The 24,252-nt window shown below is 41.2% G+C and overlaps 1 protein-coding gene across 2 annotated transcripts in view; it reads left to right on the top strand.

Annotated features, from left to right (window-relative positions):
- The window catches only part of LGR4 (leucine rich repeat containing G protein-coupled receptor 4), a 167,436-nt gene that overhangs the window by 65,311 nt on the left and 77,873 nt on the right, over nucleotides 1-24,252 (top strand). The window lies entirely within an intron of this gene.

Genomic DNA, 24,252 nt, shown 5'->3' with positions numbered 1-24,252 from the left:
AGCTGAGTGTTCCAAGTTGATTGATCAACTTGGGTACAACTAGCCTGCCAGATTTTGCATTTGATTATCGCTAGTATAGCTGCTAGCAATAATCAATGTCTTCTCCCAGCAGGGGCGGCTTCATCCACCCAGAGAAGGAAATGGCTCGGCGGGAGTGATTCCTCTGTCAACAGTGTCTGTTGATGGAGGAATCAAGCAAACTTCTTTTCTGCAGTTTGTAGTTGCAGGAAAGAAATTCGCTCTGTGTAGGGGGCTGCCTAACGCACCTTCCAGTCCTTGGATGGCTGTACTTACTCCTCCATTTTATCTATGGAAGAGGCCATGGTGGTCACCCAGGCTGGACTACAAAGGTGTGTTTTTGTGAATCTCCATTGCATTTTGATGGTAAGACTGTACAGAGGAAAGATAACATTGTTTTGTAATTTCACCTGCCTGCCCCCATTGATGTAGTGTAGATAGGAAAATTGATTGACTTTCCAATGTTCAGGTCTTGGGCCATCTATGGCCAGCTTTTAGATGTGGTGGCTGCATTCATTTACATTTTCCAGGCTAAATATTGCTTAATTTATACTAAATGTTTTTTTGTTCTTCAATTTAGTTATTCTTTAAACTAATCTTTCATCCAAAATCTATTGGTAGGGTGATTTGAGAGTCAACATTAGGGCCTGTATTTTTTGTCTAAATCATTTGCCATTCAAATTAACCTTTGTTGGCATTAAGAATGAGCCTGGACTAAGTCGACCTAGTTGTGGCATTTGGAAATATCACAAACAGACTTGTGTGAAATCCTCTTTGGTGCGTAACACAGGGTGTGACAAGAGAGGAATTTTTAATTAACATCTATTAGTTGTACAAATCTCTTTGCATGTAGTGCACTTGGCATAGAAAATATATTTCAATGTTTATTATTTAAAGCCTTCTTTATACTTGTCTGTTGCATTTAACTTGTCTGCTCCTCCTTCTATTAAATATACCTGTTGTCCTAATAGTATATTTTATATAAGGTACTATATGTGTGTGTCAGCAGTATGGCTTAAAGTGGAACTAAACTGTATCCAAGCACCACAAACTGAAAACCTTATTGAATTCATTTTTAAAATTTAAAGCAAACGTATCCATGCATCAGTGTCTCCATTCTTTATTTTGTTGAGATATCTCTTTGAAAAATGCCCCTCCAGCATTTTTGTAAGTTATGGCTATCTTGAGTAGGGGCAGATAATTCAAGTAACATTTACTTTGCTGGAATCCATCTGCCCTTAGCTCAGGCAAAAAGACAGGAGTGTGTCCTTAGCTGAGAGCGCCCCTTCTCCCCTCTTCCAGATGAAAGAAAAAAATACCCATGGAGGCTCCTGGTCATATGACATTTTGGCCTATGTCAGAAACCAGTAATCATCGGAAGAAATGTTAAAAATATATATTACCGATAACACAGCAGAAGGATAACAATTAATGTTGATTGAGGACGTTTAGATCCACTTTTAAAGCTGATCTCTACCTTTTACTTTCACTTTAGATTGTCTGGGTCGGGCTAGCCCAAACAAACGATTTCCTTCATTAATGGCAATCTGTATAGACTGTAAGTATTCTCGTGTGCCAAGCAGCTGGCCTGATGCTTTGTTATTATGAATAGAGGAGGTCAGCCACTCGGCACAGGTACCGTTCAGAGAATGCTTTGCTTTTTCTCAGCGAATGCAAAGCATTCTCTGATTGGACAAGAAGGTGAGATGGGGAGGCGATTATTATGCAGTCCGCCTCGTCCACCTTGTCCAATCAGAGAACACTTTGCATTTATTAGGAAAATGCAAAGCATTCTCTTAATGGCACCCGTGTTGAGAAACTGACCTCCTCTATTCACAATACATAAGCCTATATAAATTCAGCACGGGACCCCAACACTAGTGGAGATCGCTAGTGGTGTCAACTTAGTCATTTCCAGGGGCATCAAGCAGGTATGGTATATGCATAGTTACATTGGTTCCAATTGGACAAGTGTAACTATGTAAAAATATACCATGTCTGTAATTCATCTTTAAATGCAGGCTCCAAATAATGTCATATAAAACAAAAACCACTGCGCCACAGAATCCTCAAAACTGATAATCAGTGATACCCCTGCTGCTGAACCAAAAAAATCCATGTGTGATACAGCGATTGCAAACCAAAAAATCAAACAGTAACTTGCTCCAGACCACCTTTCCTCCCTCGGTAAGTAGCTCAGAGACAGATACTACTCTCTTCAAACCTCCGCTCCTGATAAATGGCTCCAAAACAAAAGGTGGACATGTTTCTCATAGCGCAACCAGGCTTGCATTTATTTAAAAGATGCGGTAAAATTACAACTCACATTTTTTGGTGCCCAAGCCTGCACCCAGCGATATCAGCAGTGTCTGGTATATCTCCGGCCGCCTCTTCCAAGTTTGGAGGTTCAGCGTGAGTTCCAGCAACCAGATGCTACGTCGCTCAGTTGTAATTTTACTGCATCTTTTAAATAAATGTAAGCCTGGTTGTACTATGATGGGACCGTCTGCCTTTTGTTTCTGAGCTATTTATCTGGAGAGGAGCGGAGGTTTGGAGAAAGTCGTATCTGTCTCTGAGCTACTTAACGAGGGAGGAAAAGTGGTTTGGAGCTAGTTACTGTTTGATTAAGCGCAAGCTGACCAACAAAAAAATGGATCCTAAAATCTGGTGAGTGGCAGTGTGTGTCTGAGTCCTTGTACACACGGTCGGACTTTCCGACAACAAAATCCGTTGGATTTTGTCCGAAACTTGTGTTGCATACACACGGTCGGACAAAGTTGACGGAAAATCTGATTGTACGTAACGTGACAACGTTATTTAGTTACGACGGGACTATGTTCAGGCTAGTAGCCAATAGCTTTGGTCTAGGAATTTGATCTGAGCATGCGTGGCACTTTGTCCGATCGGAATTCTCTACACAGAATCGGACAAAGTCTGGTCAGATCATGTTGTCGGAAAGTTTTATAGCCCAGCTCTAAAACTTTGTTCGAATATCCGACGGAAACAGTCTGATGGAGCCCACACACAGCCGGATTATCCGACAACACGGTTTGATCGGACATTTTCCATTGGAATGTCCGACCGTGTGTACAAGGGCTAAGGTGGTGTGGATCACAGAACACACAACTCTACGGGACAATTTTCTGCATGAAATGGTGCTCTATCTGCAGGTGGTGATTTACCAGTAGTCACATGGTGGATGGTTTCATATTAGACTAAAAGATGGACATTTTTGTTTGTATTATTTTGACATGCCAGCTTGGCTCATATGTAATGTATCACCAATAAGGAGGTACATATCATTCATACACTAAGATATTTTTTTGGATTCCAAATGTCTACTCCTAAGAATTTTAAATTAGACGTGCACGCTAACTGAATTACCTTTTTATCTAATGCGCAGTGCATCGTGAACAAGTTTAATTTTCAGTGCTGGTTTCTTGAAGCTGATAGCAGTTGACCATGCCTATATAATGTGTTGAAATGGCCACTTTTTGGCTTCATTGGAAGACCGTGTGACAGGGTGACACAGAAGCACAATTTTGACTACTAGAGTAGTCACCCTATAGCAGGAAGTTTTTGAACAAAAACCTTCACGGCAGTATCGGTAGTTATTATTTTAATAAAGGCCGTAGATTTAAAATATTGAAATGGACTTCTGAAATGACAGGATAACCTGTTTGGGCTTATATGTGATTCTAGTGATTTGGGTTTCCATATACATACAGAGAAGCAGAAGCCTGTTGCATAAGTAACCAGCGTTCCTACTTATGTGTCTAATCTCCGCAAGGTGTGGCTTGTGAACTGTAGCCAAGCACCAAAAGTTGCTTTCATTACTTCCCAACCTCCTCCCTGCGCTTGTGTATTCAGAACTTCAAGCGAGCCTCCTGCATTGCAGCGCACGGAACTCTTGGTGGTCCCAATGTCTGTTTTGGCTGATGCAGCCTCACAGACATCTGTAAATTGCTTCCAGATGAGTGTCTCTCCGGCAGACAAAAGGGAATGTTAAAAGCTTTTTAGACAGCGAAGTTGTTAATTTTTTGGGCCCTTGGCAGGTTATTGTTTAGATTTACCTTTATAAACTCTGTTTCACTAAACACAAGTAGTATGACAACCTAAGATATCATTATAGATCGAATACTGGACTAAGACCCCCCCAAAGAGAATAAGTAAGCCCCCCCCCCCCCCCCCCCATGCCTCTAACAGTCAGGGGCCCTTCACATTTTTAGTTTGAGATCTTAACTCCTTTATCATGTATGTATTATTTAGCTAAACTGGCATTCTTTAAAGGGAAAACGCATTTTGTTAAACTTTTATGTAACATATTTTGTATTTTATTGATGGTAAAATGAACCTCTTTTGGTTTCATTTGAAGCTGCTGTGTTTTTATAAAACTGCCAAAAATTTAAACTTGGCCTTTTGTATGTGGGAGACATTCTATGTGCTGTTGGTGTACAAATTTCGCCCAGGAAAATTATTTCCTGCCTATGTAATTGAATAACTGCTTTTTTGGCTATTACAGCACCAAAATTGTTCATGTGATTGCAGCGAGATGGCCCTCCCACTTAGTAGAAAGTTAAACGTTAAAAAGCCTGGTACACACTAGTGGTGTGTGTTTATTTTGCAACCCAGTTGGGCTGAACAAAATAAAACTTACAGCTCCGGAGGAGCCGCTGTACTAACTATCCAGGTTAGTACAGAAATGCCCCCCCCCCACCCGCCGGAAGACTCCAGTCAGCACTATTGGCTGAGAGAAACCGGCCAAACCAACTGCAGTACACATGGGCTGAATGTCGATGCCACCTGACATTCGTCCTGTATTTACTAGGCTTAAGCTTAAGCATGTGGTTTGATTTTTGTCTGAATCCGACAGAATTCCAGTCGTAGGTGGCCCTGTTTGCACCACAAGCTCGACAAGTCAGTTTAAAAATCGACTGGGCTGGGTAGAACTTTCTGGGCCAATGGCAGTTCTGCTATTACAGCATTAAAATTGCTCATGTGACTGTAGGATGACCCCCCCCCCCCCCCACTCAGCTCTTAGAAAGTAGAAAGCTAGGCTATCCATACGTGGCTTGAATTTGGGCTAGATCGGTAAAAATTACAAATGTAAGTGGCCCTGTCGACACCACCAAGCTCGACAAAAATAGAGTGAGCTGGGAAGAAGTTTCTGGCCCAAACAGTAACTGCATCCTTATGGATGCAGTCACTGTTCATGTAAACAGGCAGCTGCATGTGCTGCCTTAATACAGTAGCCAGCAGTGGATTTTTTTTTTTTTTTTAAATCTATTTACTGTTTAATGTGGATGGAGGAATCCATTGATTTTGATCTCATTCGGGCTAAAAGTGTATGGTTAGCTTTTGGTGGAACCCATGTGTGAGATGCTTACAAATGACGGCACATACGAACCTGTAATGAAGTAGGCTAAAATCCTTGCAATGTATATAACTGACCAAGAGTGATTTTGTTTTTCTCATTAATATGGATTTAAACTTTTATGGTTATCCAGAAGCTTTGGTGAGGGTTGGGTTTTTAACAGGTTTCTGTTGGGGATGATCCAATGTATGCTTTCAATCGTCCGATATACTCTTTATCCTTGACAGACACCAACCCTTTACTTCTCTATGGTGGAAAGCTAGGAATTAGTTGACCAACAAAAGTTGCAACATGCATTATGATGTGTACCAGTGGGTTCAGACACTAACTTTTTGTCTCGCTGCCAATTTTTGGTACAACTCGAGCAGTATCTCTAAAACCTGAAATACATTCAACCAGCATAAATGTATCCTGTTTAATGAAGAACTCCTGGTAAAACACCAAATTCAGACTTATTAAGATATTTCTGATTTCGACAGTTGCTGTTTGGCACCGGTAAGCTGCGCGGTGAAGATGTTAGAAAAGCAGGTTTCTAAGTAAATAGAACATATGCTGAAAGTTCTAGGGAAGAGGACGTGCAGTAAGTACCGTATATGCACTTTGCTTTAAAGTGTATGTAAATCCTAACTATTTACTTATTTGTCCCCTTTTGGTCTGTTAAATATAACCTTTGAAGCATTTTTACATTCCAAAAGATCGAGTGCCACTGCAAACCTCACTGATCTCCCCAGTCGACAAACAGGTGCCAACATGAAGACCCCATCTACTCTCAGTATGCCACTATAAATGATCCAGAAATTACCTTTTTGTGCAACATCCGGAAGCAGTTTGTTATATTTGTTTGAGAAGCACAAAAATCCCAGTTGATCAGAATTTAGGAGCTGCCATTTGCAGTTAATTTCAGGGAGTTTAATTAGCCCTCTTAGTTCTCGTCTTGAGCTACAAGATGAGAACTAGGACATCTAGGACATCCGGGCAGGTCTGGTATCTCTAGCAAGCATTCAGGAAGCCACTTCCCCAACCCATGCGCATGAGTTATATGGCCTCAGCCAGCTCTACTCCACTGACCCCGCTCCCTAACGTGTTTCACCCCACCCACTGAGGCTTAGTCATAGAGGGAAGGCTGGTATCACTCTGTCCCGAAAAATGCTATGTGTCAGCCCACAACAGGACTTAAAAGCTAAGTGCAATTCTGACAGATTACTGGGTAGTATTTTGTACTTGCAGGGTCTTGCCAGAAATAATTTGTGGAGAAACATGCATGCACTGCAGAGATTACCTGCATGTTTTAATAAAAAAATAAATAAAAAAAATGTGTATGTATGTGTGGTATATGTGTGTGTATATGTATATATATATATGTGTGTGTGTGTGTGTGTGTGTGTGTATATGTATATGTATATGTATGTATGTTATATATATATATATATATATATATATATATATATATATATATATATATATATATAATATATAATTTTTTTTTATTTTTTATAATTTATACTCTAAACCAGTGGTGGCGAACCTTGGCACCCCAGATGTTTTGGAACTACATTTCCCATGATGCTCATGCACTCTGTAGTGTAGTTGAGCTTAATGGGAAATGTAGTTCCAAAACATATGGAGTGCCAAGGTTCGCCATCACTGCCCTAGACACACTCTTTATTTTGTTGTGACATTTTATTGGTTTACATAAGCTAAGGCCTGAGACATGCATGGTATGTAATACTAAACTAAATGTAACCATTCAGAGTCCGTCAGACAGTGGTTCATGTCGGGGAAAATCCTGCTAAGCAGGATTTTGTGAATAATAGTGAGTATGTTCTTTGATTCCAGGCTCATGAATATTTATATTTCTCTAGGAACAAAGGGAACTCCCAGAAAAAAATGCTGCAAAACCATGTACAAAAGAGCCTTATTTTTCTTCTTAAATTCTACTACAAATAAAATATATCTGAAATGGAGAATTCACTTTGACCCCCCCCCCCCCCCCCCCCCCCTTGTAAAGTTGAAGGATCACGAGAGCTGTGACACCATTAAAGAAGCCTCTTATGATCTATAAAATGTACTCCTAAAAAGTTCAGGTGCTGTTTGGAGAACCAACCTATGGCAATCTGTATAATGAATGTTCGTCCTCTGCAGCTACAGGGGAACCAAAACACCAGGGATGGTGTTTGTGCAAAAGAACAAACAACAAAAGATTCCTCAGGAAAAGTCCTAAAAATGTCTGTGCCATGGTTTGTGATAAAGATTTATTGTAAAGTCAAAGGATTCCAAGAGTGGATAGGGTTAAATATTGCTGACAGACAATCAATGTTAAACATCATGCCTGATTTTGTACCTCGATCCCACCCAAACCTTGGCAGGCTAACTCAGGGAAATCAAAGCCGGTCCTGGGTGTGTAGGTGCCAGATGTCACATGGGTCTCCACCCAATTGAAGGGATGACCGACCACTGGATGAACCCATAAGGGTCAGTGATGTGATGAGACATAGGATGGACTTGACATAGGACTCTATACCACCGGATGGTGCAACTGGTGTGGTCAGGTGACGTGCTGGATATGATGTCACCAACACAGAGCAATGTCAAACCACAATGAGGCTTAGGATGGAAAGCAGATGCGGTGGTAGAACAGATAGAAAGCAAGCAGCAGGCTGTAGTCATGACAACACTTTTCGGGCATGGCCTTTTATCATATCATCCACCTGACCACACCATCTGCACCATCCGGCAGTTTGGAGTCCTATGCCTGGTCCATTGGGGTCCTCTCTACATCGCTGACCCTTACGGGTTCATCCAGTGGTCTGTCATCCCTTCCATTGGGTGGATGCCTATGCGACATCTGGCACCTACACACCTTTTGTTTCACCCCCAGCACCGGCCTTGATATGCCTGGGTCAGCCTGCTGAGGTTTGGGTGGGATCGAGGCTCAAAATCAAGCATGATGTTTAACATTGTCTGTCAGCCTTATTTAACCCTTTCCATTCTTGGAATCCTTTGACCTTGATTTTACAATAAATCCTTTTATCACAAACTGTGGCTTGTAGCCAGCACTGGATTCAGAGGAATCATTTATGATATAAATTGATCAGTGACTCACTTCTGTTAAAAGGCGTTTCATGACACTGTCATGGAAGGTGTTAAAAATATTAGACACATCCTGAGAGGTGTTATGGTGCCGGCAATATTTGCCTTTTGTTTCGCAATACGTGTAGTGTTATTTCAAACCAACATAAGTGTGTACTTATTACATGCTCCTACGCTTTACACCTTGAACTTGTGTTTTCCTCTGAATTCGTGTGTGTGCTCCTTAGTTGCCAGATTCTTTAAATATTCTCCTTCTTGCTTTCTATCTTCCAGTCCAAAACAGGGTGAGGTTCAGCATTACCTTAGTGCTATTGAATTCCTTATACATTTTATTTAATATTGAAAGGACCAATAAATGCATAGAAGGACCAATACATCATAAGGGCCCATGCACATCTCCGCTTTACAGTAACGCGAGGCACCATGTGCGCATTTGTTTATTACTTTGCCATTAATACTCAGTGTCATCCCAACACAGTGGTCTACAGACTGTGGCCTGTGGACCAGATGTGACCCTTTGCTTTCTTTTATCCAGCCCTTGGGGCGTTCTTCATCCCACTGATATGAGACACTATTCTACCACCTGATATCAAGAATGGCGCACCATTTCTCCCACTGATCCCAACAATGGGATACTATTCCTCTCAATGATACCAACAATGGGGCACTATTAATCCCCTTAATACAAAATGGGGTGATGTTTACTTCCACTGATGCCAGGAAAATGTCCACTCCCATTGGCCACAGTCCTTTTTGTTTAGAAAGTTTGAAGACCTCTACATTAGAGGAACGTACACCTGTTTTAATATCTATTCAAATGAATGGGCTTTAACACATTGAACATTAATACATGACTTAATGCTCTGTACTGGAAAGATGTGAATGGGTCCTAAACAATTTTTTTTATGTAAAAACAAAATATTTTAGATTAACAAAATTCAGACTGGAAATTAGACTTTTGAAGGTAAAGCTAAATTTTATATTCTGGTAAATTTGGAAAAGTGGGACGAAGGAAAGTGAATTTTTTTCACCAAGTTCTCTCAGCTGATAGCTATCAGTAAAGAGCTATAATATGAGTGATGGAGCAATTAAGAACTTACAGCCGTCTCTGTGCACAAGTGTAGGCCCCATTCACATCTAGCATAGCGAGAGCACACTGTGTGCGTTTTTCACGCAACACGCATAGGGCAGTCCATTGAGTTTAATAGGCTGCTCTATGCATGACAAACGTGGAAAAGTTCCTGTTTGCTTGTTTGGTTTTTTTATTGTGCATTTTGACACATTTTGATGGGCATTTTAGCCTGTGGAAAAATTATGAATTTTCTTCCCACCTTTGGTGGGAACCTACAGGTTTGTTGGCCATTTCGGGAACGTGAAGATGTGAACTGAGCCCAACATTGGATAGCCAGAGAAATGGCACGAGTCATTTTAAATATGATCAGACCAGTTAATGTCTGAAATATTTACATATGTACCATTTTGGCAAAATGGGAAAAACGATCAGCTTGGGTGATGGACAAACTTAAACTTGTCTGAAATATTTGGTCCTTGCTTGCATTACACTAGACAAACTATGATAGCAGTGATGTCATTTTTAGTTCATAATATTTTATCTATAGATAATGAGATTGATTGTAATTAACCCAAACTTCTTTTGAGTAACAACTGATGTCACCAGGTATATTTTGTTTGTATTTTTCTATGTATGTTACTAGTTTTCTTACAATGGTTTTAATATTTTGTTCTCTCATACCTATTCATAAATGTGATGTTGGTTTTTAACACCTCCTCTAAACCCTAAAACAAAATATTAATTTACTGTAGTTTACCAGTCCTTGTATATGGTGGCTGCATTAGTATTCATTATTTAGACTTTTCCTTCTTTATTTTTGCCTAGTATAGCGGCAAATAATTTCTGTCCCTGGTTGGCTCCATTGTATTTGTGGAGGTTGCCACCCAGGCTTGACTTTAAATTCACCATAACAAATATTTTATGTACTTAGAATCTCAGTCATAGTTCATTGGAGCTCTTTAGCTTGTCAGCAATTTATAAAATGGCAGCGAACTTAAAATGTCAATTTTTTTGATAGATCTACTGGAAGAACAAAAAACTTTTGAAAGCCTTTTCCTAAAAAAAAAAAAAAAAAAAAAAAAGAGAAAATCACATACAGTAAAACCTTGGATTGCGAGTAACTTGGTTTGTGAGTATTTTACAAGACAAGCATTTTTTATTTTTTTTTAAAGTCTCCACTGAGTATAAAGCCCCATACACACGATCAGTTTTTCTGTTGAGTTTTTCCTTCAGGTTTACCAAAACCATGTAGTAGAAGGGCCTGCCTGATTGCATACACATTGAAACTCCTAAGGTTTGACCTCATATTATATGGTTTTCGTAAATCTGAAGGAAAAACTCAGCAGAAAATCTGTTAGTGTGTATGGGACTTCAAAGAGAAGAGAGGTGTCTCTAAGGCCCCTTTCACACTGCCGCGACTTGAAGGTGTTTTGCGGCCGCGATTTTAACACTGTTTCAGGGAATGCCTGTGTAAACTTGAAGTCGGACCAAAGTGGTACAGTGACTAATTTGAAGTCGGTGCGACTTAGTCACACATATGAATGGTTATCATTGGGAATCATAGGGTACAACTTGTCATGCAACTCTGATGTCCAAAGTTGCAGGAAAAGTCACAAAAGTGTGAAAAGGGGCCTAAAGGCCCGTACACGCGATCAGACTTTTTGAAAACAAACATGCAAATTAGCTGTTTTAAGGCAACATCCGACCGTGTGTACGCTCCATCGGACAAACTTTTTCGGTTTTCATCAGACTTTTGTTGGCTGTGTGAACGGACAAACTTTTCGACAACATAAGTCCGATGGAGCAAAGCCCGATCGTGTGTACCGAAAACCATCGGACTTTACAAACAAGCATGCTCAGAACCAATGCAAAAGATCAGACAACAATACAGAAGTTGACCAAAGGTGGCGCTGGAGTAATTGAACGTCATCTTTTGAAGTGTCGTCAGTACGTTGAAACGTCACTACGTTCGTGTTTGTTGCCTAAAAAGTCAGATCATGTGTATGCAATACAAACTTACGGCCAACGTCCTTTCTACAAAAGTCCACGGGAAAGTTTGTACAAAGTCCGATTGTGTGTATGAGGCTTTAGTGTATCAATATGGTTACATTTAATGAAGGTACAACATTTATCAACTCGCATGGTTGATGATTAAAAGAGGCACATCGAAGTATGCAGGCACTTGGGGTAAAGCTGTCCACAGACCATCCACCGCACCGCCGACTCTCTTCGCTGTCAGTCTGCAATTGTTAACAGGAACACTACCCTGCAGTAGAGCGATCTGAGGCTTGAAGCACTTGTGGAGCGCACAGTGGAAGGGACGACATCGATGGCTGTACAGAGTATGGTCTATGTGGACAGCTTTACCCCGGATGCCTGCTTACTTAGATGTGCCTTTTTTAATCCTCAATCATGTGAGTTTCTAAATGTTGTACCTTCATTAAATGTAAGCATATTGCTACACTTAGAGGTGCCTCTCTTCTCTTTTATACTGCTGGATTTTACTTCTAATCCCCTTGTGGAGCCTGCCATTTGTGGATGAGAATTTTATGGTCACACATTTTATAACATTTCTATAATTTTTTTTGGATTATAGACTGAAAGATTTATGAATAAATGGTTGTGAAACGAATCATCTGAGTTTCCATTTATTTTTATAGGGAAATTTGCTTCGATATACCAGTGTTTTGGATTGCAAGCATGTTTACGGAACAAATTATGCTCGCAATCCAAGGTTTAAGGCCCCTTTCACACATGCGGATGATATGTCTGTATTTCATCCATCCGTTTGCGGATGAAATACGGGCATACATTCATCCCTATGGGATAGCGGGTGTCTGCGGATGAACATCCGCAGACACCCGATTTCCTCCGCCTCCGCAACAGTCCGATTCTGCAGATGGAGGAAAATCCTATTTTTCTATCCGTCTGCAGAGCGGATCGGATGAACACGGATACACGGTCCGTGCTCATCCGATCCCCATAGAGGAGAGCGGAGAGCTGACAGGGCGGTCCCTGCACAGTGTGCGGAGAACGCCCTGTCCGCAGCCGGCTCAGCGGGGACAACGGAGCGATCCCCGCTGAGCGAGCGGATCATCACGGGGCGGATCATTACTGATCCGCCCCGTGTGAAAGAGGCCTTACAGTATAGCACTGTGCTGTTTCATTGAAGGAAGAAATCTGTTGCTCTTTTATATAATGCTCTAAAAATGTTATCAATTGCATATTTTTATTTGCATAAAAATGTTGTATATTGTGTTTTTAATAGTTATTCATTTTAAAATGAATTTTCAGCTCCTCTTTGTATGTATACATCTTCAACAGCATGAAAATTGTGTCACATTTGCTTCCTGAAACCTAAAACCATTAGCACCGTTTTGCTAATCCCCATTCATAGTTCAGCAAATTACTCAGCTGGGTAACTCACTGCAAAATAATGTTGACACTTAAGTGTTTTATTTCAGCTGGGCTGCAATTTTCACATTGAGTAATGTATGTAGTAAGTAGCCCAGATGTAGACAGGGTCTGGGACTCTAATTGTTTTAAACGTTAAAGACCTATAAGGCTTCATGCACCATGGAACTCATAAACTGCAGTTTATTGGAGTTCGGGCGTTTTTTTTTTTTTTTTTTTTTAAAAAGCCCATAAACTCCACTCTATGTTAGCCTATGTGTCCATGCACACATGGACGTTTTTTAGCTTTAATGAGCAGTGGAGTTTATGAGCTTTTCTCTGAATGCCAGAAATTTGCGTTCAAAGTGCCAATTTTCACTGCCAAAAAATGACAAATGCCGATAAACGCTCATAAACACTCGTTTAGTGTTTGGCGTTCTATGTTTTCAATGCATTGTGGGAGTTTGGAATGCACTGTGGGATTTTTGGAGTGTCCTCTGTGTATTTTTATAAAAAACGCCCATAAACGCTAGTACAAAACGCTGTTAAAAGCAGGTTTTTCAACCAGCGTTTTCTGGCAGTAATCTGGCGTCCAGAAAAAGCTTTTTTGAGCTTCAGTGTGCATGGAGCCATAATGTGAGTGTGTACTGATATTTTTTTATTTTTTTTTAGGGAGGTGATTAGTAGGTTAAGTGAAGCAGATCTAAGGCCGGACATACACAGTGTGAATTTCTTTCCTGCATCCACAGCATGTAAATCCGGCACGCTGGTTGTACCCAAGTTGATAGATCAACTTGGTATATTCAGCCTGCCCTTACATGGTTCAAATCTCAGATGGTTCCTGCTGAACCGGCCAAGATTTGGCTATTATATGGGCAAGCTGAATGTACCAAGTTGATTGTTCGATCAGCATGCCTTAGGTTGGCAATACACTAGTAGAATTTTGTAAAAATGTTATACCATATTATGGATAAATGGGAACTCCGAGGAATAGATGCAGGACTGTAGTTGTCCTCAATCTGGTAACTACCCAAGATTTAATCCATGTGCTTGAGATCAGCGTGTTCAGTTAACATCTTGATGTTGTGGTTTCATGTTCCTAGTTAAAAGAATACTGATGTCTGCAGGGTATGAAAACTGCTCATCTTCTGCTCTCTCAGCCCCACAGGCATTATTTATATCATCTGAAGAGTTTGTGTCTAGTGCTAATAGTGCACATCCCCTCCCCGCCCCTAATTATGAGGTTCTTGACCCTTCTAAGCAGTAAGTCCGTCAACGGCCCAAGAATATTTGGCAGGCACGTTAGAAAAACCTTTCTCATACTCGGCCAGTTGTATCCTGTTTCCTGGAAGATTGCCAGAGAGAGGAAAAAAACGGATGTTGGGTGAATTGCGCTTCTCTGTTAGTTGGTTTAGCAGGATGAATAAACAGGAGTTGCCTTGAGGTAGGCCGTTCTCCTCTACTTAAAGTCACGCAACCGCTCTTGGTTTCAGCATGTTCCCCCTCACAATAAGCTAGTGACACTTAAATGTGAGCTGTGTTTTTTCTTTCCTTTTTTTTTTTTTCTGTGGTCTTGGCTTAAAAATTAAAATATTTACTTCCATCTCTACATCAGTCCTGTTATGTCTGCTATGTATAGTCTGATCCCGGTGATAAATGCTCAGTGGAATTTGGGGGCATTTGAAAAATATCCATTGCACGTTAACTTTTTCATTTTATTTATTTTATTTTTTGTGAGTGTATGTATAGCCAAAAAATGTTTCCTTTCATTTAATTTTGGGTAATGATTAGAACACCTGTCAGGTTTTAATAGATTTTTGTGCCCCCACTAAGTAGATTCACCCTCTCTATTTGCCATGATGACCATTGTCCTTGAGACAGAAAATTCAAAATGTTACAGTTGACAGAATCAGAGGTTAAAAGAGAAGTTTTTTTGTTTATTCATACTTACTTTGGTGGATGGACCTTCAGACCGATGCTGCAGCTGTCCCCCCGCCATCTCTGCACTGAGAACCGAGCCACCGAACATCACCGATGGCTCGGTTCTCACAGATCCCCGAGAGGAATGCTGCTGTCAACTTCTCTCCTCTCTGATCCTCCACGCTCACTGGAGTACTGGGCTGTGGAGGGGCGGAGAGAGGCCGCCTCAGTGGCTTGCTGAGACTGCCATCAACCAAGGCAGCTGGCGGATCCAGACTTTGAAGTCGAGATGACTCGCTGCCTCGACTGATGGCAGTGACCTTAGTGGAGATCGGACTTCAGACCGTTCTCCGCTGAAAACGGGTCACAGGAGTGCAAAACAAATTGCAACCCTGTGACCCATAGGAGAAGCCCAGTCTAGAAAGCTCAGGCTGGACTTTAACGGTAAATTTTGCTATGGAGACACCTGTTCAAAGGCAAAATGGTTATTTCCAGTAATATGTATTTCAGGTGAAAAAAAAATCAATCAGTACATCTATACAATACAGGCACGTTTTCCTGTTTTATATTTTATCTTTAAATGCTGCAAGTACGAAGAGTACCTGATGATCTGTCAGGAATACAGCGTGCTCCTTCCTGTTTGGTCTGACATCACTGTTCCTATGATGGACTGAAATTCCAACTGGTGTGGTAAGACCTACCTGGTGACTTGCAAAACTCCACCTATCCATCCTCCTTTTTGTCTCACTCCACATGTATACATTCATTTTTTTTGTTTTTGTTTTTACCCAGAAAAAGCATGTTGCTGTTTTGACTTTCAAGTCTACCCACAAACTGTCTATGGAAAGGGCTTTTGGGGGATTTAGTTTAGGGGGTGTATCTACCGGATTAGGATGGATACAAGCGACTGCTCCTGCAAGAATTTTACAAACCCGAGAAGGTCACAGGAAAAGTGGTTTCTCATTAGAGGAACAAGGTCAAATATCAAATAGTGCTGGGACATGATCTGGAGGTGAGAATACATTTGGAGGATATTTTGGGTAATGCTAGGACATACAAAAGCCTGTCTCAACCTTTTTACCCCCAGAGAAGCATCTAAAATAATTTTCATGTAAACCGCTACTAAAGCCAGTTCATCTGGGGTCTTTGAGAGATGTGCCCCTTATATTGGTGGTAATTTGCAAGAACAAGACCCTTATGCCACGTACACATGATCAGAATTTTGGTGGGAAAAAGCTCTGATGGTTTTCCCGACGGGATTTCGCTCAAGCTGTCTTGCATACACACAGTCGGGCCAAATTCCGACCAAGAACGCGGTGACGTACAATACGTACGACGGGACTAGAAAAGGGAAGTTCAATACCCAGTAGCCAATAGCTTCCGTCTCGTAGTTCAATCTGAGCATGTGTGAGTTTTTGTGTGTCGGGATTGCATACACACGATCAGAATTTCAGACCCTGCTCTCAATCTTTTGCTGGCGGAAATTCAGCCAGCAAAAATTCCGATGGAGCGTACACAGTCGCATATTCTGAGGAAAAGCTCTCATCTGTCTTTTGCTGGCCGAAATTCCGACGGTGTGTACGCGCCATAACATGCCATCCTTTCAGACCAGTGCAACGATACATGTAACATACATGGCTGATCCCTGTGGAAGCTCGAAATCGCTGTGGTGGACACCACTATCTTGACTTATTTTATTGTTCAGTATTCATTTATTTATTTTTTTGTTTCCATAATTTTTATTTTCTGGATAATTTTTACAAACAAGAAGTTATCATACAGAATGTGTCAAATAATGCTTATATTGGAACAATAGTAAATACAGTATGTGCGGTTCATCTGATAATTTTTACCCAAAGTAATGGTAATTATTTTGATAAAACTGTTAAAGAATCATAGTTGGACAGATCTGGATGGTCAATTCATGCATTTGTTCCTGATAAAAACTTAAATATGAGGGCAGAAAATGCCACACGCGATAGAAGTTAAGTCTAGGTGCTTGCATCTGGTGTAGGATTTTGTTTTATAGCATCTAATAGGCAAATATTGACCTCCAAGATCTTTTTTTTCTTGGCCTTCCCCCTCCTGCCTCCTACCTGACCTCATCAGTGTTATCAGTCGCATCACTGCTCAAGAGAGCTACAACCCAGAGAACTGTACTGGGCAAATCTCTACTTCCGCTAGGACTTTGGCACTTTGCCCCACCATCTGTTTGACCCAGTAGTTTATTGGATGACCTCAGAAGATTCAGGACTTGGGACCCGGCAAACTTCCCAGTTGAAGACTGCATGCAGCATTAGGGTCCCAACATTGGATGCTCTCTGAGAGCTTTTGGGGTTTCATACAGTATGTAGGTGGTAGATTACAGATTTTCTATTCCGGGTTGGTTAAAGTAACAGGATTGCATTTTCTTGAATGTATATTAAAAAATAACACTTATGTACTCTTAAAATGAGTAATACATGTTGGAAAGGGAACGGATAACTGGAAGATAAGACTTCTGAAAAGAGTTTCCTTATCGCAGTACAGTTATGTGCTTTTTGAGGTTATCAGTTGTTTAATTAGTAAATCATTTTGAACCACTTGCTAAGAAACACACCCAACACATTCCCATGTATTTAACAATAAATAGAACTGAGTAAAGTAAGATCACACAAACAGATTGGAAAATGACTCCTCTGCCCTTCAATATGCACATCGGCATCAAGTGAGCAGAATGGCAAAATCATGACTTAAGCCGGCTATAGATGGATCGAAATTTGGCCGGTTCAGCAGGGACCAGACAAATTTTGATGCATGTGTGGCTGTGCCTGTTTGGCAGAAGTCAATTGTTAGATTGACTTTTGTCAAAAGGGCTTGTTGAAAAATTCTTCTCAGTCAGCCAGAGAGTCCAGCTGTCAAAATACAATGTCCCAGCAGACAGGATTCTTCTGTCCACCTCACTTATTTGAACCAATTATAACCAGCTTTAGGTCAAAAAATGTGCGTGTGTGTGTGCGCACGTGTGTGTGTGTGCACGTGTGTGTGCAGGGGCAGACTGACCATTCAGCCACTCGGGCAGTGCCCGAGGGCCCCGGGCCACTAGGGGGCCCCATCAGGGTTGCCAGCCTCAGTAAAACCAGGGACAGTATGTAAAAATCTGTGTTTGTTTTTTTTTTGTTTGTTTTTTGTTTTTTTACATCTGCCTCTGAAATGTCCCTTACTCACATCCTTTTGGTCTACAAATCCAGAGATTATAGCTGCCCCATCTCTCCAGTACCTTCTCGGCAAATAGAAACATATCTGTGTATACTGTGTGTACATGTATGTGTAACTTGTGTGATTGTATACTGTGTGGCCCCATAATGTCTGATTGCCTGGGGGCCCGATGAGTTGTTAGTCCGCCCCTGTGTGTGTGTGTGTGTGTATGTATACATCTTTTTATTCTCAAACTGAGAGATCATGTTATAATTGCCAGCTTTGTGAGTTCCAGCGTTTTTCCCATTCCATTTTACTTAAAACGGAATGGGAAGCCCTTCCTGTTCCATAAAATTGCCCCTTGTAATGGTCACATTTGGGCAGACCTGAAAACTGAAGGGCAAAGATCTCTTCGGTCGAGTTCCCGAAAAATCAGGAACCTACCAGGCAATTTAAATCTCCAACATTCATCAATTGAAATATCAGTTTTGAGAGGACTTGCTCTTTAAAATCAGTCCTTGATTATGCCAGGTTTGACAAATGTGTCCATCAGTTTAATTAACTAAAGCCCAACTGAACTTTACATTTACTTTAGAAAGCAGCTATATCCTGAGAAGAAATGCCTGTCTCCTGCTTATATACTATAGAGAACTCTTGCACTATGTGTGATGGTGGTGGTCTCTCTATAGAGGTCTGACATGCTCCTTGCTAGAGTGCTGTAACCAGTAGGGAGCTTTACTGATTGCTGACCAATCAGTTTAATCCAGCAGGGGTGTGTCTGACCTCTGCAGAGAGACTACCGCTTCCACACAGATTGCAAGGGATCTGCTGGCAGAAGGCCGGATTTTATACTCCTTCCTAAAAATAAAAAAAAAATAAAAATAAAAAATCTAGCACGTTTTGCACAGCTTTTTTTATTTGATGCTCCTTGTGCATTTTGGACAGTTTTTAAAGTTTAATTCAGTTTTCTTTTCTCTAAAAAGTTTGAAATCATCCACTTTGGTCATTGCCATTTGTTAATTTGTGTGGCTCTTCATTTTTTTTAAAAAAAGGGACCAAGTGTTTTTTATTGAGACTGGTATTCTATGATGCCTATACCAGATCTTTTGTTCAAATTTGTTATATTTCAGAAGAGTTTTGCATTTGATGGTTCCCATTGGTGTTTTTTTTATTTTTAATTTTCACTTGGAAGAGGAAAATTTGCTGTTGCACACCAGATGTAAAACCAATTAGCAATTATCAGCACATCCCTTCACTAATCACCATGTAAAATGTGAAGAGCCGGCTTGAAGGGTTCTCTGTGACAAACCCCTGGGAGACTTTCATGCAGCCCCCACCGATTCTATCCGAAGGGAAGGAGCCATTCAGCTTGTGCTCAGCTTACTGTGTAAACTGATCCTGTGTTGGCAGCCTGGTGGCTGGGATTACTAGGTGTGCCACATTTTAACACTTGTCTAATTCTGCATTCAGGAAAGGGCTTGCGATATTTAAGCCTCGGTGCAGCAAAGGTTGGACCACACAGAAAATGTTTATCAGGAAGTAGGACGTGCGGAAGAAAACAAGCAGAGAGGAAAAACTTTGACTGCAAATGCACGTCTGTAAGATTTGGCTCTTTGACGTGTTGATTTTTCTGCATTGCTTCATGTTTATCTTGTGAAGCTGAAGCCCCTCGTTCTATGGTTTATTGCTTATTTACTTGAAACTCCCAAGGAAAGGGAAGGTCAAGAAAAGTAAAGTTGGCCCGTCCAACAAAAAAGGATGTATAATTACCTTTCCGATGGTCCTAATCCTAAAATCCCACCGCTTTGCAGATCTGCGCCCTACTGCAGGTATCAACACTTCCAGGTGTGCTTAATACCTTCTCCCCCTACTACATGTTATGGATCTTCCCAACAGCTCCTGTGTAGCAACTGTTGGAAGGAACCACAACTTGCAACAGGGGAGCAGGTATTCAATGAGTTGGAGGTACGGGTTATAGGAAAATTTAAAACGTTAAGTTAAAGCTGTGGAGCTGTGTGTGTGTTGTGAAAGAAGTTATTTTTCACATTACGTGGGCATTTGGGATTATGGACCCTCTCAAGCTATTGGTATTTGGTATTATTATGGAACCAGATGCTACTGGTATATAGAGCCCTGCCCCTTGTAGCAGTAGCTACTGTACGATGCTGCAGCCAAAGTTTCATTCAGACATTATAGTGTTGTAGGTACACTTAAATGTATTTTATATACGCTTTGACCCGTGTGTGTATATGTATATGTATATGTGTGTATATATATATATATATATATATATATATATATATATATATATATATATATATATACATACATACATACAATTAGTGTTTGTATATGTGTAGATAGGTATCTACCCATCTATATAGATATCTATGTAGATAGATATCTATATCCAGTAAACAAGCATTGACATCTGTCTTAAAGTGATTGATTGTAAAGGCTCTTTTTTTTTTTTTTTTTTTTTTTTTTTTTTTTTAATAAACATGTTATGCTTACCTCCTCTCTGCAGTTGGTTTTGCACAGGGCAGCCCGGATCCTCCTCTTCTTGGGTCCCTCTTCTTGCTGCTCCTAGCTCCTCCCTCCTTTTGAGAGCTTCTTAGCCAGCAGCTTGCTACAGGGGGGCACCCAAGCCAAGTCAGAGCTCCGTGTATCCATTCAGACACAGAACCCCGACTTGGCCCCCTCCCCTGATTGGCTGACTGACTTTGACAGCTGCGAGAGCAAATAGCGCCGCTGCTCTGTTTCATCAGGAGGAGTGTCCTGGATGGCTGAGAGGATCGTGGACATCGTTGGAGAGAGAAGGGACTCAGGTAGTTATTTAGAGGGGCTGCTACACACAGAAGGCATTCTATGCATTAAGATAAAAACCTTCTGCCTTTACAACTCTTTTAATTAATAATAAATTGTGGATCATAGCTATGAAATATAACCAATTGTTTGAGTTCTCTTAAAAAGGTAGTAAACCCTGATGGGTTTACTTCTTCTTTGTCTCCCTGTAAAGGTAAAGCATAATGGGCTACTATGCATCGCATAGTAGCCCATTATGTGTCACTTACCTGACACAGGAGCCAGCAAAGTCACTGCTGTCCCCTGTAGTCCGGAGCCTCCATCTTCTTCCGGGTATTGCTGCTCCAGCCACTCACAGCGCCGGAGCAGCGATGACCTCACTCTCGCGCATGCGCATGGGAGCCGCCACTAATGGCCATGTAGGTTTAGGAGATATTTCTTGGACCTACAGGTAAGCCTTAATCTAGGCTTACCTGTAGGTCAAAGTGGTTTGTAAGGGTTTACAACCACTTTAAGTGGTAGTACTAGCAAGGTGTGAGGGATGATTTTGTGAGATCTTAAATCTTTCTACCGTTCAGTATAAAGAGAGTGTCATTAATTGAGAAATGTCATAGTCTGATAATGTACTGTGTATTCCATTAAAGGTTTTCATCAAATGTATTATTATATTTTAGTTTAACTTGTGGTCAAATGAACCATTGAGAACCATACGCTGTCTGCATAATATGCAGAGCTAGTTTTCAAGTGTACATAACCAAACAAGAGGAAAAAGCAATGGTTTCATGTTTCCTGAACAATAAAGAGCCTTTTGACTACTCTCAGCCTCCCCCGCACCTCCTTTCCCGTATATTTCTTGTGCTGAATTTATACACAAATTCCCAGAGGTGGTTAGATGGCAGAAACTAAAAAGGAAAATCTCGCCACAATTTGGTGATTTTGAGGCTTGGTGCCTCCCTGCTACCCTAGGTGCACTGGACTGCCAGTCCCATTATGGAAAGTACAGCAGTGGCCTCAGTTTAGGCCGATATGTATTCTTCTACATTTTTTTTGTGTGGTAAAAAACAAAACAAACAAAAAACGCAATAAGCGTATATTGATTGGTTTGCGCAAAAGTTATAGGGTCTACAAAATAGGGGATAGATTTATTGCATTTTTATTATTATTTTTTTTACTAGTAATGGCAGTGATCTGCGATTTTTTTATCAGGACTGCGATATTGCGGCGGACAAATTGGACACTTTTGACACATATTTGGGATCATTGACAATTATACAGCAATCAATGCTATAAAAATGCACTGATTACTGTATAAATGTCACTGGCAGGGAAGGGGTTAACACTAGGGGGCGATCAAGGGGTTAATTGTGTTCCCTAGGTGTGTTCTAAGTGTAGGGGGTTGGGACTGTCTAGGAGGAGAAAGAGATGCTTAGTATGAACACACGATCTGTCTCTACTCCCCTGAAAGAACCGGTATTTGTGTGTTTATACACACAGATCCCCATTCTCGCTCTGTCACGAGCAATCGCGGGTTCCCGGCGGTCGTTGCAACAGCCGAGCACTCCCATCGGCTGCGGCACGCGGTCGCCCCTAGTGGCCAAAAGGGGAAGCGACGTAAGGTAACATTGTTTCACCCAGCCGTGCCATTCTGCCGCAGTAAAACTGCGGTGGCTGGTCGGCAAGCAGTTAAAGTATAACTAAAAGTAAAACTTATGTTGTTTTTTGGGATAGAGTACAGATGAATTGGAACACCTGTCAGGTTTTTATTGCTGTCTGTGTCCCTGTTAGTGAGGTTTGTCCTGGTGACCACCATCACCGAATATGAAGGTGAAAAAAAATCACTACATTTTCACCACAGTTGAAATCTTCCAATGGGTTTTAATCTAGTTTTAACCAGGAATTTCTTCATTTTGAAGGGATTTCCTCACACTTCCTGTTTTGGCTATAGGAAAGGAAGTAATGGGAAATCTCCAAAATGGGACACAGATGGAAAATGCTAAATTGATAGCAGTTATAACCCTCCCTTACACTGGCCATGGATGAAATGAAAGAAGGTTCAGCAGAGGACTGTCTCAGATTCAATCCATTTATGGGCAGGCTGATTATACCCACGCCAAACCATAGATCAAATTGGGTACAAGCAGTATGTCTGATGTTTAGCATGCAATTATTGTCGGTGGCTATAGTCGCAAAGCATAACATCTGTGTTCTCCCAGCAGGGATGGCTTGCTGTGCCCCCCCCCCCCTGCTGGGAGAACACAACAGCTCCAACGGAGGCCCTCATCATAGTTGATTGGGGGAATTGAATTTCTTTGACTCATGGTTGCCAGAAAGAAAATCGCATAATCTATAGCCTGCTTTAATATATCCAAAATGGGGAAAAAAAGAAAAACCTCTTGCCTTTAGTTCTTGTGTGGTGTGTTTTATTATTTTTTTTTTTTTTACCATTGCATTTCTTTAATGTTCACTATTCTAAATAGCAAAATGGAACTAATGGAACTATAGAGAGGATAGAGGAAAGATTTAGGGTATTATAACACTTTTTGGTAGTAAAATCTACAATTTAAGTGTTCTAGCAAAAACATCAGACCAGAAAGAGGGACAGTGGTGGGATTTGGTTTCCAAAAGAGGCACACTACCTCCAAGTGAGTTGTCGGCTGGGAGTTTTAGCCATCTTCAGTAAAGCTGGCCATACACCTATAGATTATCTGCAGATTTTCTATGGTTAGATGGAAAAAGTGCAACAGATTTCTCCATGTTTGCTAAACTGTGTGGATGGAGGAATCTCCCACTGGCCAAGCTTCAGTATCTTGCTAGTCGGCCCCGCTGGCTCTCAACCTAAACAATGCCTGCACCCAATCAGAATGTTCAGGTATTGTGAGAGCCAGCAGGGCCGACTAGCAAGATATGGAAGCTTGGGCTAGTGGGAGATTCTTCTTCTTATTCTTCTACTTCTTCTTCTTCAGCCACACAGTTCAGTGGAGATGGAGGAATCTGTTCCACTTTTTCCATCTGACCATAGAAAATCTGCAGATAATCTATAGGTGTATGGCCAGTCTAAGACCACTAGAACCCTCTGCAAGTTATTTGGCTGCCTCAACCAATAAATGGACACGAGTACCAGTTGCAGATTGGTCAGTCCGAAACACTTGTTATTGCTCTGCTATGAAACTCTCGTTACAAGCCACACTTGAAGCCACAGCATAGCTGGCATGGGTGCCCTTAGGGCCGGTTCACACTGGGGGCGATGCGAGGCGACACGACTTGCCTCGCCACGACCTGACAAGTCGCCCCCGTTCTGTACAAAGGAACCGTTCTGAGAGGAGCGACTCGAGTCGCTCCAACTCAGAAAAAAGGTTCCTGTACTACTTTTGGGCGACCTCGGGGCGACTTGCATTGACTTCTA

This window comes from Lithobates pipiens, unplaced genomic scaffold, assembly GCF_037356315.1.
Source record: "Lithobates pipiens isolate NorthernLeopardFrog02 unplaced genomic scaffold, aLitPip1_a1.2 Scaffold_10, whole genome shotgun sequence".
Taxonomy (NCBI): domain Eukaryota; kingdom Metazoa; phylum Chordata; class Amphibia; order Anura; family Ranidae; genus Lithobates; species Lithobates pipiens.
The sequence above is the reverse complement of the archived record's forward strand: the minus strand, read 5'-3'. Positions and strand labels throughout refer to the sequence as shown.